This window comes from Mesoplodon densirostris, chromosome 3 (genome assembly GCF_025265405.1).
Source record: "Mesoplodon densirostris isolate mMesDen1 chromosome 3, mMesDen1 primary haplotype, whole genome shotgun sequence".
In the NCBI taxonomy this organism is placed as follows: domain Eukaryota; kingdom Metazoa; phylum Chordata; class Mammalia; order Artiodactyla; family Ziphiidae; genus Mesoplodon; species Mesoplodon densirostris.
In genome coordinates, this window is record NC_082663.1 from 44,146,204 (window position 1) to 44,156,584 (window position 10,381).

At 40.8% G+C, this 10,381-nt stretch overlaps 1 protein-coding gene across 3 annotated transcripts in view; it reads right to left on the reverse strand.

The window, feature by feature from the left end:
• SLC38A9 (solute carrier family 38 member 9) overlaps positions 1–5,566 on the reverse strand; it is a 97,434-nt gene extending 91,868 nt beyond the window's left edge. For all 3 annotated transcript variants that reach the window (XM_060092893.1, XM_060092892.1, XM_060092891.1), the window contains exon 1: positions 5,224–5,566. The gene's annotated coding sequence lies outside the window, so the exon portion shown is untranslated. The remainder of the gene's footprint in view (positions 1–5,223) is intronic.
• Between the last annotated feature and the right edge of the window lie 4,815 nt (positions 5,567–10,381).

A 10,381-nucleotide genomic window follows, 5' to 3' on the forward strand; every position in this document is an offset into this window, starting at 1 on the left:
AGAAGTTATTAACTTTAGAGAGTTTTAAAAATATCACCTCAATTTAAAAAATTAAATATTTTAGAAATTGAAAAGTTGACTGTCAGGAAGCCAGTACCCTTTCATCAAAAAGAATAACTTAGAGAACTTGGGGGAAATTTATAAAAGAAAATCTAAAGCACATAAAATAATCTATAAATTAATGTGTAAGCATTTGGAACTATTCCAAGCACTACTGAACTTTATATGGGAGTTTGCTACTTTTATTTGTGAACTTAAACTAAGTTTAATTAAATGAGCTTAATGAAACTGTTATACTGTGGGAGGAAAAAGTCATAAACAGAATTGTTAAGAAATGCTAGAGAAAATTTTTAATATTGGTAAGCAGGCAGAACCTTATTGCTCTTAAATCTACAAAAACTGATGAAACCACCTTCAGAAGGTATTCATTTGTTTGAATTATACACAATGGTTAAATTGGGATATGGCCTATTCTGATTCTATTAAGTAGAATGTGGTGGTTGATAGCTCATATAAGACTGCTTGGGGGCTTCCCTGGTGGCGCAGTGGTTGAGAGTCCGCCTGCCGATGCAGGGGATACGGGTTCGTGCCCCGGTCTGGGAAGATCCCACATGCCGCGGAAAGGCTGGGCCCGTGAGCCATGGCCACTGGGCCTGTGCGTCCGGAGCCTGTGCTCCGCAATGGGGGAGGCCACAACAGTGAGAGGCCCGCGTACAGCAAAAAAAAAAAAAAAAAAAAAAGACTGCTTGGATTTGAATCCTGGATTTACTGTGTGATTTTTGGGCAACTTACTTAAATTCCCTAAGGGAATTTGGTTTGAGATTTAAATGAGATAATGCACATAATAATGTGACTGGCCCACAGTGAGTACTCAATAAACATAGCTATCATTTTTATTATGAATTTAGTTCTTTAAAAGTAACTAGCAAAATTATATTTTGGCTTAATTTAGTGGCCTGAATAAAATCAGCTGACATATGTACGTCTTTAGCATAAAGTGAGTAAACACAGTGAGGTAAGAAAGATAAAGAAATTGAGTTTCATCGAATTACTGAACTGTCACAAATAGAATAGACCTAAAGGGAAAGAATTCATTTCTGAAGAACAAAACAGTGTCACTTTGGAGAAAAACTCAGAGAAAAAGACAAGTCAGTAGAAAGGTAGTGGGAGATGGAACTAACATTTATTTATTGAATGCCTACTACTGGCCTAATGTTTACATGTTGTTTAATTGCAACTAATACTTTAGGATTTGAGAAATAGGTATTACCTTCAAATTACTGATACTAAATAAATAAATAAATAAATAACCATGAAGCTCAGAAGTAACTTGTCCTAAATCACGTAACTAATAAAGCCACAATTTGGAATGAAACCAGGCCGCTTTGACCCCAAATGCTATTTCCCACTATAGTGGGATGTCTGCTTTAAAGAAGGAGGCAGGCTATTTGGAAGACAAAAGAAGCCTCTGAAAATCAGGTCTTGTTCAGATTCGGAAACAAAAAAGCGATAATACCTAGAATGACAAATGGCCTTAAACTTTTTAAAACAAAGTTTAGGACTAGAAGAGTGAAGATGTGTGCCCAAGTATCTGGATTACAAATTTAAAACAACACAGTTTTCTTGAAGCAAACTAGCTTAGATGAATTTGTTTCTCTTGATGCAAACTTCTTTGTCTCAAGGCTAGATATTTCCTTGGACAGCAATAATCCTTCCAGCAGCAGTGAAACACAGGAAAGGTCAATAGCCAAGTCAGAGTAGGAAAAAAGATACCTGCTTAAACAATGGCAGAAAAAAACGGCTACACTTCTGACTTACTTTGTTAACCAATACTCTCCACTGTATCGGTTCCTAAACTAAACTGAGAATGTGGTTGAGTTTAGAAACAGGATTCTTTTATGTCCTGGAGATGATACTTTCATTGAATATTGAATGTTAGGAAACCAGAAAAGAGGAAAATCTAGAAAGGTTCTTAGATTTCAGTCAGCCTTAACAAAAAGTGATAATCAAGGTTAGGGAAAATATGAAGGACATTCAGGAATTGACATAAAGTTCCCAGTTTAATCACATACATGTATTTGTCCTGAGCAAATCCGAAATTCTGTGGCATTGTCAAATTAGCTTTTTATTCCAAACAAGCAGAAAACTGATATTTCAATGAATCAAAGTAAATCATGAATGAGTCCAAAGTTCCTAGTGCCTTTCAAAGATTTATTAACATTCAAGTAAATATGAAGAACTGTAAGGAAACTGATCATTTTCAGTTGCCTCAATTAGTCAATTAACCTGAACTTCAAATTCCCCCAGAATGCTGTTTCAAAGGAAATTTAATACCTTTTTGAAGTCTTGAGGAGAACTATAAACTGAAGTTTGATGAATTAGGTTGAGAGGTGAATTGGAGTTGCATAGCTAATATTACTTAGATGGTAACACAGAATAGTGCTATCAATGATTAAGTAAAATTTTAAATATTCCTAAGCACTAATTTGCCACAGACTAACACTATAATATAGGGAGTTAAATACAAAAGAATGACATAAACAGATATATTCACTTTTATTTCATTCAATCCTCTGATCTTCAAGACATTAAAGTCCCAGATGCAAGATTATTAATGTCAAAGATAAGTCATTTAATAATAAGACCCTTGGGCTTCCCTGGTGGCACAGTGGTTGAGAGTCCACCTGCCGATGCAGGGGACACGGGTTCATGCCCCGGCCAGGGAAGATCCCACATGCCGCGGAGCCGCTAGGCCCATGAGCCATGGCGGCTGAGACTGCGCGTCCGGAGCCTGTGCTCCGCAACGGGAGAGGCCACAACAGTGAGAGACCCGCGTACCGCAGAAAAAAAAAAAAATAATAGTAAGACCCTTATCATTTATTTTAAGATTGGTTTTAGTATGGGGTCTCGATATGAAAACAGCTTATTAACTTGCTTGCTGGTGCCTATGCTGAAGCACTTATCTCCATGAAAAGAACATAGAGAACAACCAAAGGAAGCTCCTAAATGTTATTTTTAAAAGTTATTAACTGTGAGCATCAGTATATCTCAAAGAATTTCAGCCCTTTCCACACTAGGTTCAGAAACTTTCCTTGACAATTCTTTGCAAAAGCAAACCTATAGTACCTATGCCAAGATGCTAGCAACAATCTGCAATAGGAGGTACTAGCTTTTGCCCAAAGAAATGGATTATGAACCCACCATACAAGTATTTATGAGTGAAAATTACTATTAACTAATACTTCTGCAAATGGTAGAGTTTTAGATACTATATTTACATTCAGTTCACCAGGCCAGGGGTTGATAATTTTTTTTCTGTAAAGGGCCAGATAGTAAATATTTTAGGCTTTGCCAGCCATATGGTCTCTGCAACTACTCAACTCTGCCTGTAGCACAAAAGACAATATATAAATGAGTAAGCATGGTTGTGTTCCAGTAAAACCATATAAAAAGTAAATACATTTGACAGTGGCCAAATGTGGTCATAGTTTACCCACCTCTGTAGTATGCCAATATAAAAGCAATTGGAACCGTATCATTAAAAAGGCAGCCTGGTGAAAGCAGTTATGTACATGTATGTTATTCTATGTAAGTCTGTAACTTCTGTAAAGTCCAGTAACAAACTTTATCTAAACCTCTTGCTTATGAATTGCTTAATGGTGAGCCAATAGGAGCCATAATATTTAAATTCTGATGTGACAGTTGGAACATGCTTCCAACCTGATCAATAAATCCTTCAAAAGGTGTTAAATTTGACAGTGCTGGAAGACAATGTGTTTTATTCTTTTTTTTTTTTTTTTTCTTTTTGCGGTATGCGGGCCTCTCACTGTCGTGGCCTCTCCCGTTGCGGAGCACAGGCTCCGGACGCGCAGGCCCAGCAGCCATGGCTCACGGGCCCAGCCGCTCCGCGGCATATGGGATCCTCCCAGATCGGGGCACGAACCCGTATCCCCTGCATCGGCAGGCGGACTCTCAACCACTGCGCCACCAGGGAGGCCCGACAATGTGTTTTAATAAAGAAATTAGCAGTCAGAACAATGCAATGGCACCAAAGAACCTCTCCTCTCACACCGGGAACACTAAATGCTCTATTTATGTTTAGGCAGTAGGAAAGAAAGAATACTGGCAAGTACTGAAATTTAAGTGTATTATAAAATGCTGGCTTGCTAGAAATTTTCATCTTCTTAATTTTTTTGTCTTTACTTTTATGCTCGTATCTCTTAAAAAATACTATAAATCATTATTTTAATTTGTAATTCAGGTATCCCCATCCTCCTATGCTGTTTACCCTTTATTGTAACTATTTAGGGTATTATAAAAATCACAATAAACAGCATTATTTTTATGTATGTAACTGAGATATGCAGCATTTAAGATAGAAGAAATCTAAGGCTAAATGTTTTCAGAGCTCTAGTGGGCATACAGTGGGAAAGGAAAGGTGAACTTTATTTTCTTCGAGGCAAAGAAACTATAGGTGACATCTTAGCTTGCTACCAACCTTTATTCTTAATATGAAGTTTGTAGTTGTTTGTGAGGTAAGGAGATTTTTGTTCAAGTTAAAACAAGGGTTTCTTTGACCTACTGCAAAGTGTAAAGCCTTTCCCTTCAGGGGCTGCCTGTTACCCTGCATATGACAAGCAGTAAAAAGATAAAAGGAGAGGGAACAGGTTCTAAAGTTTGTTAATCTACTGATCTCAGCAATAGATTACGGCATGGCTTGAGAGTCCTGAAAATTAGGTTTTAGTCAAGCTGGCCATTAACCGGTTGTCTGGTGGTGAGCGAGCCAGTTTCTTCAACTCGGTGGACTTAAGTTTCCTCATCTGGAAAATGAGAGAATGCGCTTGACTAGCTGCTCTCAAAAGCCCGTTCCAGCTCTATTATTCTAAGACAGGAAGATGTCAAGCCTCCTACTATTGAGCACTGTCTCTCACAATCGAGCCGGGGAAAAGCGTGACGAGGACTTACCTGTCTCAGCCCTCACCCCATCTGCGGTCCTAGCTCAAGGCACCAAAGGAGCTTCCTCCCCACCTCCCCTCTCTAGCTCTCTCCTACTCGCGATAGAGAAGGGCGCTCCCATTCCCCCAATTCCCCCAATTCTCCTCCTCTCACTCGGGTGTTCACCCAAGGTAACCCTGCCTTTTCCCTAAGGTCCGGCAAACACCGACTCCCACAGCCCCTCGAGTTCTTTCTCAGCCCCCGACGGAGGCCCCGACTTGCTCTCACCCGAGCCCTGTAGAAACGCGCGCCGCCTCTCCGGACCGGTCTCCGCGGGCCCCGGCTTTGGCCTCACCGCTCCCGCAAGAAGCCACTGTTCCGAGGCGTTTCCCTGAAGAACTTCGCCGGGTAACAGCCGACTCCGTCGCAAGCTCAGCCTTAACAGCCGCGTCCCCCCTTTCCCTCCGCCCCCTCCCGGGAGATGAGTTTGCAAGACCCGGAACGTGCTCTACCTGAGCAGGCCGAGCCCTTAATCTCAGAGAGCTCGGCGGGAAGGAGGACACCCCTCCCCCAAACTTCTCAATTTGCTGCAGAAAGGGTTCTCGTCCCCTGAACAGGAAAAGGCAACGGCCTAGGCCGCGGGGGCCAGCGGGGGATGGAGTTCTGAGCGCGCTAAGCCGGCCGCCGCAGTCAAACCTCCCACCGCCGCGGACTACAACTCCCAGAGGGCTATGCGACAGCCAACACACCTCCCGCCGCAGAGCCCAGCCCTCCGGCTTCGGAAGGAAGGGCGGCGCAGGTGGGCTAATCGCGTTTTATCTGCAGCCAGACCTTTGCGCTAAAGTCGGTTGCCTGCCTGCCCTTAAGGCATCTAAGAGGAGGGACGCGATCTCCTGCAGTCCTGACCACCCCGGAGGCCACCTGAGAAAGGGCTGATGTGACATTTCCATCTAGGGCTGACCTCCCATTATCTGTCTGTCATCTCAGGCTGTTCTCGCTGGTGCTCTGTACTCTCATCACGTGCTTGCACCCAGTGGACACCAAGGGAAGCTAGTTTGAAAAAAAAAATTGTTAGATTTGGCACTTTCTCTCCCTTGTCTAGACATTTAGGTTTGTTTTTTGTTTTTTACGTGTTGGCAGTTTAGTCACTAGGCTAAAAGAGGGGCTTTGGTAAGATTTTAAGCACCCTCTCCCCATCCCTAACAATTTCGCCGACAGCCACCCCAAATAAACATACAGTCTAAGGAAAATCGGTGTGCTTGTTATAAAAAGTCAGCTTAAGGTAAGTCTCCTGAAAAGCGTATGGCAATACCTCAGCTCTTCTTACGTAGGAAGCCGGTGGCTTTTTTTTTTTTTTTTTAAGCAAAACAACCAGAAAAAATCCAACAGTGTAGTGTAATGTGTTAATCCCAAATGAAAGAAACAAAATTTAACAACTAGTTAAAACTGAGTGCCAAGCATTTTACATAAAATATCTCATTAAGTCTTTACCATGATTCTAGAAGTGTATATTATCCCTATTTTACAAATAAGGAAACAGTCCTAGAGAATTTTAAGAGTTACCCAAGACCAAACAACTATCAAGTGGCAGAAGATCTGGAATTCAAACTGAGGTCTTCTTCCAAAGCCTATGCTCTCAAACTCTGCCTCTATTATTGAGGGTTTGACAAATGCAAGGCAGGTAATGTGATGAATATTGCCTTTAAGGCAGATAAAAGTTATTTTGCTAATGGTGTCCTTATTAAAAAAACTTTTGCAACTGCTTTTTAGCCTGCCTTCAAATCAACAGTACATTCTTTTGATAGCTGCAATGGTGGCAAAATTTTCTTCTTTCTCTGCTTTTCAGGCTGAGAAAATGTTTTTAGGCAAGGCTGAGAAGCACGAAAGTAGATGGTATGGAATGACGTCAGCGAAAATGGCTGAATAGGGAACTTGAAAACTCTCCCTCCACAAAAGCAACAAAATAGAATAACCTGATGAAACTGTCAGAATCAGCTTTTTTTGGAACTCTGGAATCTAATAAAAAACTCACAACAACAGGGGAACACTTAAGAAAAGACTGCTGAATTTTGGCAAGAAAGCTCTGTGATTATCTCCACCTTGTCAGTGGCCTTGAGGACAGCAGCCCACATTCCTGGTGTAGGTTGCTGGTACCAGAGAGAGTAATATGGACCTTATTCTAAAGGAGTTGTAATTTTGTTGTATTGTCAGCAATAGATTACGGCATGGCTTGAGAGTCCTGAAAATTAGGTTTTAGTCAAGCTGGCCATTAACCGGTTGTCTGGTGGTGAGCGAGCCAGTTTCAACTGAAGTTAGCTGAAAATGACTTTGGCCCAATTTCTTTGGGAAGGGGCTACTTCAAATGAAACTGCTGGTTTAGCCTTCAGCCCATTCCTTTGGAAGGGCTGTTTTCTGGAGTATGGTGAAAGAAGGGAGGGAGAGAGGGAGGAAAGAAGGAAGGAAGGAGGGAGGGAGGGAGGGAAGGGAGGGAGGAAGGGCCTTTGTCCTGGCTCCTCAGGGACCAAGCTGTCTTCTTAAGACTGGCTGGGATGAGCTTGCAAGCTGTTTGAATTGAACCTATTGTGCTGTAAGCTGTTTAAACTGTTTGAAAATTGTTCTTTACTCTAGAGGAAAAACATCTAGAAAATGAGATCCCAGTTATCTAAGTATTTTGAGGGCACACCCTCTACAGGGACTTTAGCCAATTTTATGTTTAAAACCAAGGTCCTACGGGGAGGGGGAAGGGTAAGCTGGGACAAAGTGAGAGAGTGGCATGGACATACATACACTACCAAATGTAAAATAGATAGCTAGTGGGAAGCAGCCGCATAGCACAGGGAGATCAGCGTTGTGTCCACCTAGAGGGGTGGGAAAGGGAGGGTGAGGGAGGAGTGGGGATATATGTATATGTATAGCTGATTCACTTTGCTATAAGGCAGAAACTAACACACCATTGTAAAGCAATTATACTCCAATAAAGATGTTAAAAAAAAACACCAAGGTCCTTCCCCTTGTGCACTTCTAATTAAATAGACTGACCTGACCAAAGGCAATTGAGAATATCAATGGTCATTATGGGGAACTTTTGAAATCCCCAAACTTAACTTTCTTAAAACAGAATTGGACTACAATAGCTCAAAAATTTCCAGAATTGAGTGGAATGCTTATTTCTATGGGTATTTTGAGGCTTTCTGAAATTATCAGGCATCTAAAATTGCCTCTGCAAAATAAGACTTTAAGATTAACTGAGGCAAACAAATGATTAAAGAAATGTAAAATGGCTCCTGAAGCCTCAGGCTCTTCTTCCTTGGCTTCTTTGTCTCAGGCTCTGCCTCTGGCCCCATCTTGTCTCCCACAGCACTGTCTTCCTCTTTTTTTACCACCATCCCCATACAAATTCTCTCACCAAACTTCCCCCTTTCTCTGAAACTCTCCCTACTCCCTTTTTCTCTGCACTTGTCAGCACCTGTTGCTTTAAAATTTAGCATTCTGAGGATCGAGACTAAAAGCTTAATTTCTTGATATTCTCTGGACTAAAGCTGAACTGCGAGCCATAGCCAAAGATTTTTCCAAAGTAACTGAAGGTCTTCACAGATTCACTGAGGAATTTAATATAGCCATTCAAATGTATCAACCTGGTTTCTCTGATTAATATCAGCTAGTTGGTATACGCTTGTTGGTAAAGGCCAGGCCGAGCATTGGATGAAAACTGCTAATTGGGAAAGTCCTGAAAGAGCTCTAGAATGAAACCAGCGTGCTAACTTATTTTATGATTAGGCTCAGGCAATTGCTAGATGACTTCATCGAGCAATTCCTAGGGCTTTTCCAAAATGGGAAATTTGATTGGAACAAAATTCAGACTTGCACACAAAAATCTAATGAACCTGCTCATGAATATTACAATTGACTTCAGAATGTTTTTAAGTAAAATTCTGGTCTTCCTTCAAACGTTGATTCCACCTGAGTAGTTTTTTAATTTTTTTACTCCTAATTTATCCCTCATGCACCCCCTTTCTGCTTTGATAACCATAAGTTTGTTTTCTGTGTCTGTGAGTCTATTTCTGTTTCATAAGTTCATTTGTATCATTTATTAGATTCCACATATACGTGATATCATAAGAAATTTGTCTTCCTTTTTCTGACTTGCTTCACTTAGTATGATAACCTCTAGGTCTATTCATGTTGCTGCAAATGGCATTATTTTATTCTTTTTTATGGCTGAATAGTATTCCTTTGTATATATATACCACATCTGCTTTATCCATTCACCTGTCAATGGACATTTCAGTCGCTTCCACATCTTGGCTATTATAAATAGTGCTGCTATGAACATTGGGGTGCATGAATCTTTCCAAATTAGAATTTTTGTCTTTTCCAGATATATGCCCAAGAGTGGGATTGCTGGATAATATGGTAACTCTAGTTTTAGTTTTTTAAGGAACTTTCATGCTGTTTTCCATAGTGGCTGTACCAATTTACATTCCCACCAACAGTGTAGGAGGATCCCCTTTACTCCACACCCTCTCCAGCATTTATTATTTGTAGACTTTTTAAAGATAGCCAGTCTGACCCATGTGAGGTGATGCCTCATGGTAGTTTTGATTTGCATTTCTCTGATAATTAGCAATGTTGAGCATCTTTTCATGTGTCTATTGGTCAACTGTATGTCTCCTTTGGAGAAATGTCTATTTAGGTCTTCTGCCCATTTTTTGATTGGGTTGTTTGGTTTTTTTTGTTATTGAGTTGCATGAGCTGTTTATATATTTTGGAAGTCAAGCTCTTATTGGTTGCATCGTTTGCAAATATTTTCTCCCACTCCATGGGTTGTCTTTTCGTTTTGTTTATAGTTTCCTTTGCTATGCAAAAACTTACAAGTTTGATTAGATCCCATTTGTTTATTTTCCCTTTATTTCTATTGCCTTGGGAGACTGACTTAAGAGAACACTGGTACAATTTACTTCAGAGAAATGTTTTTGGTTTTTTTAAAGATTTATTTATTTATCTATTTTATTTTTAATTTGGGCTGCATCGGCTCTTAGTTGTGGCACATGGGGGATCTTCGTTGAGGCACACAGGCTCTTCGTTGTGGTGTGCAGACTTCTCTCTAGTTGCAGCATGTGGGTTTTCTCTCTCTAGTTGTGGTGCACAGGCTCCAGGCCACATGGCCTCTATAGTTGTGGTGCTCAGATTCCAGAGCGTGTAGTTTGTGGCATGCAGGCTCTAGTTGAGGCGTGCAAACTCAGCAGTTGTGGCACACGGGCTTAGTTGCCCCGCGGCATGTGGGATCTTAGCTCCCTGACCAGGGATCAAACCTGTGTCCCCTGCATTGTAAGGTGGATTCTTTTTTTTTTTTTTTTAATTTTATTTTTGATTAGTTTCTGCTTTATAACAAAGTGAATCAGTCATACATATACATCTGTTCCCACATCCCTTCCCTCATGCATCT